This window comes from Macaca thibetana, chromosome 4 (genome assembly GCF_024542745.1).
Source record: "Macaca thibetana thibetana isolate TM-01 chromosome 4, ASM2454274v1, whole genome shotgun sequence".
NCBI classification, from domain to species: Eukaryota; Metazoa; Chordata; class Mammalia; order Primates; family Cercopithecidae; genus Macaca; species Macaca thibetana.
In genome coordinates, this window is record NC_065581.1 from 87247226 (window position 1) to 87260219 (window position 12994).

The following is a 12994-nucleotide window of genomic DNA, read 5'->3' on the forward strand; positions in this document are numbered from 1 at the left end:
CATAAACTCTAGGGTTCCAATTTTATTCTGTTTTTCCGTACCTCTACTATACTCCCTTGACCTTTAAATAATCTTCACAAAACAGTTATAAAGCAGAGTTGATTACTGTACTTTTTTAAGTGTAATGTGTAAAACGGAGACATCTTCTGAAAGTTATAAAACATCTATTTTAGATATAATTTTTCCACTTTTATTCTTACTGTTGTCTACTGAGAACAATATTCTCCAACTAATCAGAAAACCTCAGGCTCATCCTTCAATTGCTGCTGAAAACTTTTTAAGATAAGTTTCAACAAATTTCCATACAAAAGAAAAACACGTTATATTCCTCCCTATTGATGTATAATGTAGTGCAGTGTATTAACACACATACATTCACCTGAAACAAAATAACATGTTCTCTTAGTACAAACTGGCAACAACAAAAAAAATCATTTACCTTGTTTATTATTTGCAGAATTACCCCCAATTCAAGAAAAATGAGTACATATTAAAATTAAGATTTATAAATATGAATTAGATAATAGGAATGGATTTATTTTAAGGTGATTTTAAGCAAAGGTCACCAAGTATATTACCATACAATCTGATTTACAAAATCATATTTCAAAACAAATTTTCTAGGAACACAGATACTCCATAAAGCAGGGTACCTTGGCTAAAACACCAATGTCTCAGTTATGTAGAATTTGATAAGGAAAATGAAACTTTACACTAAAATTGTTAGGTACAGTATGTGGAAGTATTCAAAAGAAACCTGACGTTAAATTCCTATGAAAATTTCCTTAAAATATGCATGAAAAACATATTTGTAAATTTAGGATACCTGTTAAGAATCAAGTTTTTGATATCACAAATGTGAAAAAAAACCCTTCAAATGTCAGGGTACTGTTTTTGCTGTTTTATGATAAAGACAAAGCTAAAGACCACATATAAATTATTGACCTGCATACTAACTACTACGATAACAGGAACATGACTACAGTTTACAAGGATGAAACTCTATATTCTCATTTGGAGAGGACTGTTGCAGTACATGTGGCATGTAATATATTCAAACAAGTACCAATTTCTTTCTTCTTCTTCTTCTTCTTCTTTTTTTTTTTTTTTGTAGAGATGGGGTCTCACCCAGGCTGGAGTGCAGTGGTCATCATAGCTCACTGCAGTCTCCAACTCCTGGGCTCAAGTGATCCTCCTGTTTCAACCTCCTTAGTAGCTGGGTACTACAAGCATGCACCACCATGTACAATGTTTTTTTTTTTTTTTTTTTTTTTTTTTTTTTTTTTTTGAGATGGGATCTAGTTATGCTGCCCAGGCTGGTCTTGAACTCCTGGCCTCAAGCAATCCTCCCACCTCAATCTCCCAAAGTGCTAGAATTGCAAGTGTGAGCCACTGTACCAAGTCACAAGCATCATTTTCTTCCGGGCTACCAAACAGCAATATCAGTACCATTATTGCCTTACTTATGATAATTAAAATCATTTTTTTCTAAACTTAGAGGAATTCTTCACTCCGCTAAAGTATAGCCTCTACCTACTTTTTCAGTCTGATTTCTTCTTATTCACCATCATCCACCCTATGCTTCAGTTAAAAAGGGTTAATAGCTATCCCTGAAATGTTTTCCTATTTCCATGCCTTCACCCAAGTGGGTTCCCATGCCTAGAATTTCCTCCCTCATAGCTTCAGCTGTCAAAGTTCTACCCATTCTTCGAGTAGCACTTCGGTCTCTGTTTTATCCAGGATGCTCTCTGATGTCCCTAATCGGACAGTATTTCTTAATCTTCACCCCTACGGCATTCTGAATCTTTCTTAGAGATTAATTTTACTCTCTTATATGTTATACTCATTATATTCAAGTACGTTCTAGCTTAGAATATATCATAGGTGCTCAACAAATATTTGTTACATGAATGAATAAATATGCTCCTTGAGAGAAAGGCACTAATTTTACTGCTCTTTGTGTCTCTTTGCTATCTACCCTAGGTGAGACCTCTGCAAAGCCAGGCAACATCCCATCCACATGTACTCAGCACCTAGAACAACACATCATAGTGTACTGTCAACTCTCAACAAATGTTTGTGAAATCAACCAATTAACTAATTTGCTGTTGTTTTTTCAGTACTGAACACTCCTGATAGAACTGCACATTCTTAGAACTAGATACTGATACTTTTTACTTAATAAAAAAATTTTTAAATGATTATTCAGTAACTATTCCTCGAGTATGTCCTGCTTGCTAGGAAGTGGATATTATATACAGCAGTCAAAATAGCCATGATCCCTAATGGGCTCATAGACTAATGGGAGAGAAAACTATTAAAGAAACAAATGCATGGGCAAATATGAAATTAAAATTCTAATAAAGGCTAGGAAAGAAAGGAGAAAGGAAAGTATGGACAACTGGGTGGTGCTCATTAAGGGTGGAGATCAGGGAAGGCTTCTCAGAGGATGTGATGTTAAAATCCAAGTGAAGGATGAACAAGAGGTAGAAAAATAAAAAGTGGGAGGTGGGGTGGCATTTCAGGGAGAGAAGTAGCCTCAGGAAGAGCCTGGTGTACCTGGTCACAGTGGTGGTACAGGGTCAATAAAGGGAAAATGGCTGCATGAGGCCAGAGAGCCTGGCTGGGGCCAGGTCAGCAGAGTCCCACCAACTCCAAGGAGGAGGCTGGATGCTTAGTGCAATAGGAAGCCATGGCAGGGCAGATGAAGAATAAATGAATTGGCTGCTTCACTGTCCCAAAGGCACAGACCATGAAACGGTCTTTTATTTGGTTTCTAATGCAAATAAAAACCTACGTAGGTATAGAATCAAAAGAAGGAGTTAAACATTTGGGAAGGTTTTATACATTTTCCTGTTAACAGAGAATTTAAATATAAAAATATTTTATTATCTCAGAGAGGCAAGAGAGATTTATGCTCTCTGATTCAGAGATAAACTTTGTCGTGTAGCATGGGAAAAAATGACTAGGTAAGATCATTTCCCTTTATCACTTTTCAGAAGACAAGTCATAATGGAAATGACTCAAGATACCACAGTTTGGAAGATGAGTGACTGTCTTTGCCATGGGAGCAGAGTGAGGGTTTGCCCAACATCAGCTGAAAGGAGAGAGGTGCTCTTGCTCTTAGTTACAGGCAGGCACTGTATGTGATGTGGCCCCATAAAAATCCTGGCAGATGATGTAGATTCCTGTCATCTTCCTTCCATAACTGCGAAGTCCAGGAGGCAGAGTACCCTTTCCTTGGCAGAAAGAAGTAAACTTTGGCATAAGACACATTTTGTGCCTACTACCTAACAGCAATGTTAAATAAAAATAAAATGCTATTGGAGCATTTCAATACATATCATAAAAACAGGCCAGGTGCGGTAGCTCATGCCTGTAATCCCAGTACTTTGGGAGGCCAAAGTGGGCAGATCACTCGAGTCCAGGAGTTTGAGACCAGCCTGAGCAACATGGTGAGACCCCCTGTCTCTACTACAAATACAAAAATAAGCGGGATGTAGTGGTGCGTGCCTATAGTCTCAACTACTTGGGAGGCTGATGTGAGGGAATCACCTGAGCCCAGGGAGCTATTGAGGCTGCCATGAACCATGATTCCACTACTGCACTCTAGCCTGGTTGACAGAGCGAGATCCTGTCTCAAAAACAAAATAAAACAAAATCTAAGATTGACATAAAGTAACACTAAGCATTTTACCCAGAAGCAAGAAAACCCAATCAAGAATTTGTATTTGTTCATCAGAATAGATAAACCATGAATACTCCACAGAACAAGACTGCCATTTATTTAATAGGTGGTAGGTTTTTAAATAGGAGACAGGTTATTTCTTCCTTTCTCCCCACCCACAGAGTTTTGGCCACTTCCAGACCATGTTCAGCTGACATTCTTTTCAAAGACCCAAAAACAGGTAATGCACTCTTAGTGGAAAGGTAGTGTTCCACCAGTTTTGGTAAATACTGATCTAGGCCTGAACTTTTGATTTCTGAATGAAAGAACAAGATGATTCATATATGCCTTAAGGAAAAAGTAAGTCTGGTGACCAGATCTGAATCAAAGTAAAAAGGCTTGAATTTAAAAAGTGAATCCTGTTTAAATTTTGGGCAAATCATCTAACATATCCTCTTTCCTTCTGCTATCTACGCTAAGGATACTATTTTTTTTCCAGATTAAGAAAAATTGACCTACCAAAGCCAGAACTGGTAAATAATTACGAAACAGTTGTTTTAGAAATCACTTTGCCCTCCAAAAGGAGTCAGCTTTCCATGTATACTTAAAATCAGTCATAAAAATGGATTTAGCATTTAAGAAATAATTTTCAAACACACATCTAGTTTGTCAAATGAAGACTCACTGTTCATTCATTCATTCATTCGGCAGATATTGATTGAGCCCTGTTATGGGCCAGACACTCATCTTGGCACTTTTGATACAGCAGTAAAGAGAAGAGTTTAAACTCCCTGTCCCAATGGTGCTTGCATTCCTGTGTTATGTCCACACAGCTGTGTAACTGACTCTGAAGGAAAATGAGCTTTTAAAATATAATAAAATCTCAGTTTTGCCAGATGAAAAATTCTAAAGATGTTACACTACAATGTAAATATAGCTAGTATTACTGAGCTATATACTCAAACATGGTTAAGAGAATAAATGATATGTGTTCATTTAACCACAAACTTTTTAAAATGAAAAAAATAAGCATAGCCAACATTTACTGAGTACTTACCATGTTAAGCAGAGCATCATCTCATTTAACCATAACAACCTTAGCAGGCAGGCACTATTATTATTGCTATTTTACAGACAGGTACACTGAGGCACAAAGAGATTAAACAATTTATCCAGGATCACAAATCCAAGGGATAGAGCTGAGATATAGCCCAAGTAATCTGATACCAGCAACTTGTCTCCTAACTCCATACAAAAAATTTCAAAGATAATATTATTTTCAGTTGGAACTACAGTTAATAATACAAAAATAGTAATAATAATATAGTAAAAGGAATAATGACTGTCTTCATTGTTTTTTAAAATCCTGATGATTTGTAACCCAACTTACTGTCCTTTTGATGGTCATTTTTTCCTAAAAACCTCAGTGTTGAACAAACTGCTTCAACCACTTCTCTGTAAGCCATAATATTCTTTTCCTTCAAATGGAAAAAAAGAAAAATCACACAGGATGGTTTCTTTTAGACAAGATCAAGCACGTTCAGGGTGGTATGGCCATAGACGAGGATGGTTTCTTTTAAAACAGACATTACTGAAACTGTAAATATTTTTAGCCCTTTGTACTTTTCATCCAGCAGCTTAACTGAGAATGCTATAGAAAAATTTAAAAATAGCCACTCGGTACTCTGAAAACCATTAAATAGTTTAGCACATACCCCAGCACCTGCTTGACACATCTTAATCAACACCCTTTTGCTAGTCATCTAAAAAAAGAGAAAACCCTTTTGCTTTCAGAATTTTTTCCCTTAAAAAACATATGTGTCACCAGGGTATTTTGCCCTCTCTCTTCCTAACTTAGAGGGTAACACCTGGAGTAAGTCATGGGTGACTAATGAAGATGCAACTTTCCCCTCAGCATGATATACCTCACAGGATGGGAGTAAAAGCTTCTAATAGGAGCATTTATTACAATTGTTAGGATTGTAATGGAAAGTTAATTTTGTTCTATAGTTTGTAGAAATGATTCAGGATGATATGAGAACACTTTCTATAAACCTGCACTGATAAAGGAAGATGACAGTAGTGACACAGGGTATACTTTCTGAGTTGTTTTTCCAGGGGTGGGAAAGTTCAATCCACAGATTTCAAGACAGAAAGAAGAAAGGAAAGGAGAAGGAAGGAAGAAAGAAAACAAAATATTTTTTAGAATTGACTATGTTCAAATACACTGTGCTTATTAGCATCAAACTTTCAACCACGGTCTGAGCAGCACTATGTTGTAAGAAAGCTGCAGTAGCCAGCCTGAGCAAACATGAACATCACAATAGCTTAAAGTTCACATAACATAAGGCACCAGTTTTAAGACTGCCCGGGTATCCTTATTTAGCAATACAAAGATTCACACAACTTGGTGCCACACAGCTTTTCCCTCCAGCCAAATCTGATGAAGACTTGATAACATTATCTGCCCTAATCAAAATTCCTGGGCACAAGGGAAGGTCTCTGACCCCAATCAAAGAGAGCTTTGGGCCCCAAAGCTGTGGGTCCCACAGCTATGGGCTACCAAGGAAAGGTTATAACCAGGCTCCAGTGTAAACCATTTTGTTTCCTTTGACAGTTTTAGATCTTCTAAGGTACATGACACAATATTAATAAAATTTAAATTTCCTGCTAGTTTAATTTTATTTCTTTCCATAAAAGTAACACTTACAATGATCAGAAAGCATGCTTTCTTCTGGCTTTATCATTCACCTTCCCAGGCAAAGATGATCAACAGTAAAACTCCTATCTAAAGCAAAAGTAAGTGGATATGATAATCACTCTGGACAGAAAGTCTGTATTTGCCATTTTTATCAATAATTGAGACAATGATCCAGAAGCTGTATTGGTACAAAAGCACAATATCAGGGATGCCAGAAGCAGGATTACAAAAGTTCTCACAAGGTTAAAAATAGGCCAAAATGAATATAGTCAAGTTTACTAGGCTTCAAATGTGAGGTCCTGTATGGTCAGTACATGGAGGTCCGGCAGCCTCTTGATTCAATACAGGCAGTGGTGATGGGTTTGCAAAAATGCACTTTTAGGCTGCATTAACAAAAACACTTTTCTCAAGGCCAGATAAGCCACAGTCCCTCTCAAATTGCTCAAAAAGAGTAGTTTTAGGGCCAGGTGCTGTGGCTCATGCCCGTAATCCCAGCACTTTGGGAGGCCAAAGCAGGCGGATCACTTGAGGTCAGGAGTTCAAGACCAGCCTGGGTAACGTGGCGAAACTCATCTCTACAAGACATACACGAATTAGCTAGGTGTGGGGGTGTGCAACTGTAGACCCAGCTACTTGGGAGGTTGAGGCAGGAGAATTGCTTGAGCCTGGGAGGTTAAGGTTGCAGTGAGACAAGATTGTGCCATTGTACTCCATCCTGGGTGATGGGAGTGAAATCTTGTATCAAAAACGAAACAAAACAAACAAACAAACAAAACAAACGGGGAGGCAGCTCTATATTTTCTCCACTATATTTTAAGGAACTTTCTGATAAACTGGAGAAAGCAAAAAGGGTTGAGATCAGAATGACTGTGGAACTAATACCATGATAAATACTGAGGGGAACGGAGCATAAATAACTTTGAAAAAGACTTTATTATGGCAGATTTGCCAAGTAAACTGATAATTAGAATTATTTTCTATATAGAAATTAGGATACCTTAGAAGAGGTATCTGCATTTGATGGGTGTTAAACTTGAGGATTTTGTTTAAGGTCCTGCTCAACTCTACCAATCTGTAATTACATGGGGAAAAGTGCTACATCCCTCATGAAATTAAATACTAAGAACTGGAGGGAGGCTGCATCAACAGATTTTCTGTATCATGTATTGAAGAGTTAATCTTCTCCAACCAAGCTAGTGAATGAAAGGGTAACTCAAGATGACATAATGATGTCAAAGCATTTTTAATACACCTCGTGGAAGAATCCAAGTATATTTTAAAGAGAAAACACAGCACTTGTTACACCATATATTTCATATTTGACCTGAAACTGGTCACACAGAGGCCTTGATCATAATAAAAAACTTCTCTCTGCTCAAATGCAGTATGTACATAGTAATAAATGGAAACACCATTGCCAAACTATTTTTTTAAAACTATCATGGCACAACTTGCTTTTAACATACAAAGAAGTCATATTCCAAAAGACCTTTTGTACACAATTGTGCAGTGTATCTTTGTCTTACTGTTTAGTATCCTAAAAGAAATACTTTTCAAAATATCTACATTCATTTATAAAAACTTGAATGAAGGTAATTTAGCAACAAATCACAACCGGCTAAGAGCTTATGTAAAAGAACGAACTCCAGGGCCAGAAATAAACCCCAAAAGATAAGACATAATGGAAAAACATAAGTGAGAGAAACAAAATTAAGACTATCATCTCAATATCTAGTATGAAGCTTGATAAAGAGTTGATGAATAGAAATAAATGATCCCTACAGACAGACTCAATTAAGTATACAGCATAATTTGTTCATGAAAAAATGAGTATGTAAATCTTCCTAGATCTTTTCAAAATTACTTAAAAATATTCAATAAACATTTTTAAAACGGGGATATTAAGGCATGCTAATAAAATGAAGCTGACTGATTGGTTGCTCTAAGAGAGTAGTGATAAAATAATCTGCTGTATAAACCCTGGATCATATAATGGTATAATGCCCTTCAAAGGTAGTAGAGGGAGGTGGGTTTTAGGACACTTTTAAATTAATTGCTCTCCACCTGTTTGAATCACACACAATATGTTTGGCTTTAAGAAAATAAAAAGGACCTAGAAAAGAAAAATAGCTTATATATAGTATCCGTATATTACATTTAGAATATACATTTTATATTTAAGAGCCATTTCCTCTTGGACTCTTATCCTACAACAAACAGTTACAACCATAAAAACAGAACCAGCAAAACCCAATCTATAAGATTTGTAGAAAAGTAACAACTTGATATGTTCTAGATGTATAAAGAGGTCTCTTGTCAATTCACTATCTTCCACTTACAAGTATCTCATGTACATCTTAAAAGTCTGAAGGAGTTACTGTAATGTTTCAAACTCAAAACTACTCCCCTGAGCATTGATATAACTTATGCTCCCTACAACCAACCAAAATCTCAATTTGCCTCCATTAACGCTCCAAAATAAGTCAAGATTGTAAATATGGTGGGTTCTCAATCAACTGACTTTTTCAACATCAGATGGGTGGCTGGAGGCTTCACAAACTTCAGAGCCTAACAGAGATCTCCTTTTCTAGCCCTCATAAATAATACAAATCATATCTCTATGATCATTAGAGATGCAAAAAATTGGTATAGGCCTTTTCTCCCCTTCTAACGCATTATCTTAGGCTTGTTTTATTTATTTAACTTTTACATTCCTCATGTGATTTGTGGCCACACAAGATTGATTCGCCAAACTGAACTTCATTCTGTCTGCTCCACAATAAGCAATATTTATTCATTTTCACTCGACAATTATTTATTAAAAATGTACTGTAAGACATTGTGCTAAGAGCAGGTAGTACTAGGAAGTCACAGTTCTATCATCAAGTTTTAAATCTAGTAGGTGAAAGACTCATACGAAAGAATCTACTCTACAAGGCAGCCGTGGGCCACCTGAGTGGTGAAACTAGACCCAAAGGGTGTCAGGAAGAGAGGAGGCACTCAATTGTGGTAAATGGGGAGAATGATAGAGGAGATGGCATTTGAGTTGGGCCTGAGAGGACAGGTTGTCCAGGATTTGGACTGACAATGATTCAAGGGAAGAGAAGAGGGAAGAAGAGAGCCAACTTTAAGCAAAGGAAACACAATGAGACAAATTTGCAAAAGCAAAAAAATGTAATGAGCATTGCATACCACCAGAAAAGCAGGTGAATAAGGGTACTAACTAGAAGAAGCGGGGCTCATTCATTTGTATTAGAGAAAAGTACAAGATAACTGGTTCATCTGAACAATGGTTAAGGTTTCACAGGGTTTGAAACCATCCCTCCCTCTATGAGTCATCCTGTCTCTGACTGAAGGGTCTCATGTGAAGGAGGAAGGAAGGGGCCAGTCCTGTTTGGTTGTCCAGGTGCAGGACCCAAAACCAGCAACACACAGAGTGACATATGTTGTGACTAAGCAATTCTCACATCAACCCCAAAATGTACCGAAACATTGAACAGACATTTTCCAATGGAGACTTGCCCAAGTTTTCCTTTTAAAACTATTCAGTTTTGAACCTCCAAACTCTGAATTTCAAACTCAACCACCTGCTTTCTCGGAAACTTGACCAGTAACTCAATGTTGAAGCTCCTGGGGGAAAAAAAAAGCCTCACATAAATTGTACAGTGTGATAAATCCAAGCCTCATAGCATTAGCTGTGTCCTCCCACTTCCCATGGGGACTATTCCATGAAACTTACAGTGTCCTCTTCCTGGTACACAGCTGGGCCACGTTTTCCAGCCTCTTTTGCAGCTAGTTGGTGACATGTGACTGAGTTCTACCACGAAAGGTGAGTGAAAGTGATTATGCTAATTTCTAGGCCTACTCCATAAAAACCTTCCATGTATAATCTTCCATGTTCTTTCCCCTCTCTTGATGCGATGCAAACAAGCACAGTAACTCTGGGAGTCACATGTTGAAGATGCAGAAACTATAAGGTGGAAGGAATCTGAATTCCTGAAGGATTTCCAGGAGGAAAATGTCACCTACCATTCATTAACACCCAATTAAGACCTCATGTGAATAAGGAAGAAACTTGTGTTAGAACAGTGAAATGTTGAGAAGTTATCTTTTATTTTTTAATTTTTATTTTAAAAAATATTTTTATTACATATATTTATGGTATATAACGTGATGCTATAGGCTTAATAGAGATAGTAAAAAGGTTACTGTAGTGAAGCAAATTAACATATCCATCATCTCACAGTTACCCTATTTTTGTTTTTGTGTTAAGAGCAGCTAAATTCTCGTTTAGCATGAATTCCATTATTATCTATAGTCTTCATACTGCACATTAGATCTCTATACTTGTTCATACTACTTTGTATCCTCTGACCTACATCTCTCCATTTCCTGCCCACAACCCATATCCCTGGTAACCACTGTTTTATTCTCTCTGCATAATTGAATTTTTTTTGGTTCCACATATTAGTAAGATCATATAATATGTGTCTTTCTTTGGCTTATTTCGCTTAGTACAATGTCCTCCAGGCTTATCCATGTTGTGGCAAACGACAAGCTCTCATTATTTTCTAGGCCTGAATAATATTCATTTGGTATATACCAAATGTGGTATATTTATAGCCACTTCTTTCTCTGTGTGTCCATCATCAGACACTTAGGTTGTTTCCATATCTTAGTTATTGTGAATCATGCTGCAGTGAACATGGGAGGGTAGACATCTTTACAAGGTGGTGATTTCATTTCCTTTGGGTATATGCCCAGAAGAGGAATGGCTGGGTCATATATGGTAGTTCTGTTTTTAATTTCTTTAGAAACCTCTATAATGTTTTCCATAATGGCTATGCCCAATCTACATTCCCACCAACAGTGGACAAAAGTCCTCCTCATTTATCATCTTTTGACTTTTTGATAAGAGCCATCCTAACAGTTGTGAGGGGGTAATCACAGTGGTTTTGATTTGCATTTCCCTGATATGATGTTGTGTACCTTTTCATATGCCTGTGGCCATCTTTGTGTCTTCTTTAGAAAAATGTCTATTCAGGCCTTATGCCCATTTTATAAAACAGGTAATTCATTTGTTCTTTGCTATTGAGTTGTATGAGTTCCTGAAAAAATTTTCGCTACTAACTCCTTACCAAATATATGGTTTGCAATATCTGATGTACATTGGGATATTGGGATATACTGATTGGAATTTTTTCCCAATTTGTAGGCTGCTATTTCACTTTGTTGATTGTTTCTTTACTGTATAGAAACTTTATAGTTTGGTGTAGTCCCATTTATTTTATTTTACTTTATTTTTTTTTGAGATAGAGTCTCACTTTGTCCTCCAGGCCAGAGTGCAGTGGCGCCATCTCGGCTCACTACGATCTCTGCCTCCTGGGTTCAAGTGATTCTCTTGTCTCAGCCTCCTGAATAGCTGGAATTACAGGTGTGTGCCACCACACCCAGCTAATTTTTGTATTTTTAGTAGAGACGGGGTTTTACCATGTTGGCCAGGATGGTCTCGATCTCCTGACCTTGTGATCCACCCACCTTGGCCTCCCAAAAGTGCTGGGATTACAGGTGTGAGCCACCATGCCCAGCTCCCATTTACTTAATTTTGCTTTTGTAGCCTGAGCTCTTGTTGTGATATCCAAAAGCTGACTACCAAGGCCGATGTCCAGGAGCTATTCCCCTATGTTCCTGTCTAGGAGTTTTATAGTTTGTACTTTTAAATTTCGGTCTTTCATCAATTTTGAGTTGATTTTTGTGTATAGTATAAGAAAACAGTCCAATTCCATTCTTTTGCATATGGAAATCCAGTTTTCTTAACATCACATCAAAGAGACTACTTTTTTTTTTTTCTTTTCTTTTTTTTTTCTTTTTTATTATTATTATTATACTTTAAGTTCTAGGGTACATGTGCATAACGTGCAGGTTTGTTACATACGTATACTTGTGCCATGTTGGTGTGCTGCACCCATCAACTCGTCAGCACCCATCAACTCGTCATTTACGTCAGGTAGAACTCAGAATGCAATCTCTCCCCCCTCCCCCCTCCCCATAATAGGCCCCAGTGTGTGATGTTCCCCTTCCCGAGTCCAAGTGATCTCATTGTTCAGTTCCCACCTATGAGTGAGAACATGCGGTGTTTGGTTTTCTGTTCTTGCGATAGTTTGCCGAGAATGATGGTTTCCAGCTGCATCCATGTCCCTACAAAGGACACAAACTCATCCTTTTTTATGGCTGCATAGTATTCCATGGTGTATATGTCCCACAATTTCTTAATCCAGTCTGTCACTGATGGACATTTGGGTTGATTCCAAGTCTTTGCTATTGTGAACAGTGCCGCAATGAACATATGTGTGCATGTCTTTTTATAGCAGCATGATTTATAATCCTTTGGGTATATACCCAGTAATGGGATGGCTGGGTCATACAGTACTTCTAGTTCTAGATCCTTGAGGAATCGCCATACTGTTTTCCATAATGGTTGAACTAGTTTACAATCCCACCAACAGTGTAAAAGTGTTCCTATTTCTCCACATCCTCTCCAGCACCTGTTGTTTCCTGACTTTTTAATGATTGCCATTCTAACTGGTGTGAGATGGTATCTCATTGTGGTTTTGATTTGCATTTCT

At 37.4% G+C, this 12994-nt stretch overlaps 1 protein-coding gene across 7 annotated transcripts in view; it reads right to left on the reverse strand.

Moving 5' to 3' along the window:
- The window catches only part of BACH2 (BTB domain and CNC homolog 2), a 643272-nt gene that overhangs the window by 314480 nt on the left and 315798 nt on the right, over window positions 1–12994 (reverse strand). Inside the window, exon 1 of one of the 7 annotated variants that reach the window (XM_050788078.1) lies at window positions 1–4968. This exon is cut by the window's left edge and continues 26720 nt beyond it. The exons of the other annotated variants lie outside the window; for them this stretch is intronic. The gene's annotated coding sequence lies outside the window, so the exon portion shown is untranslated. Of the gene's footprint in view, window positions 4969–12994 lie in introns of those variants that run through there. 7 annotated transcript variants of the gene reach the window in all.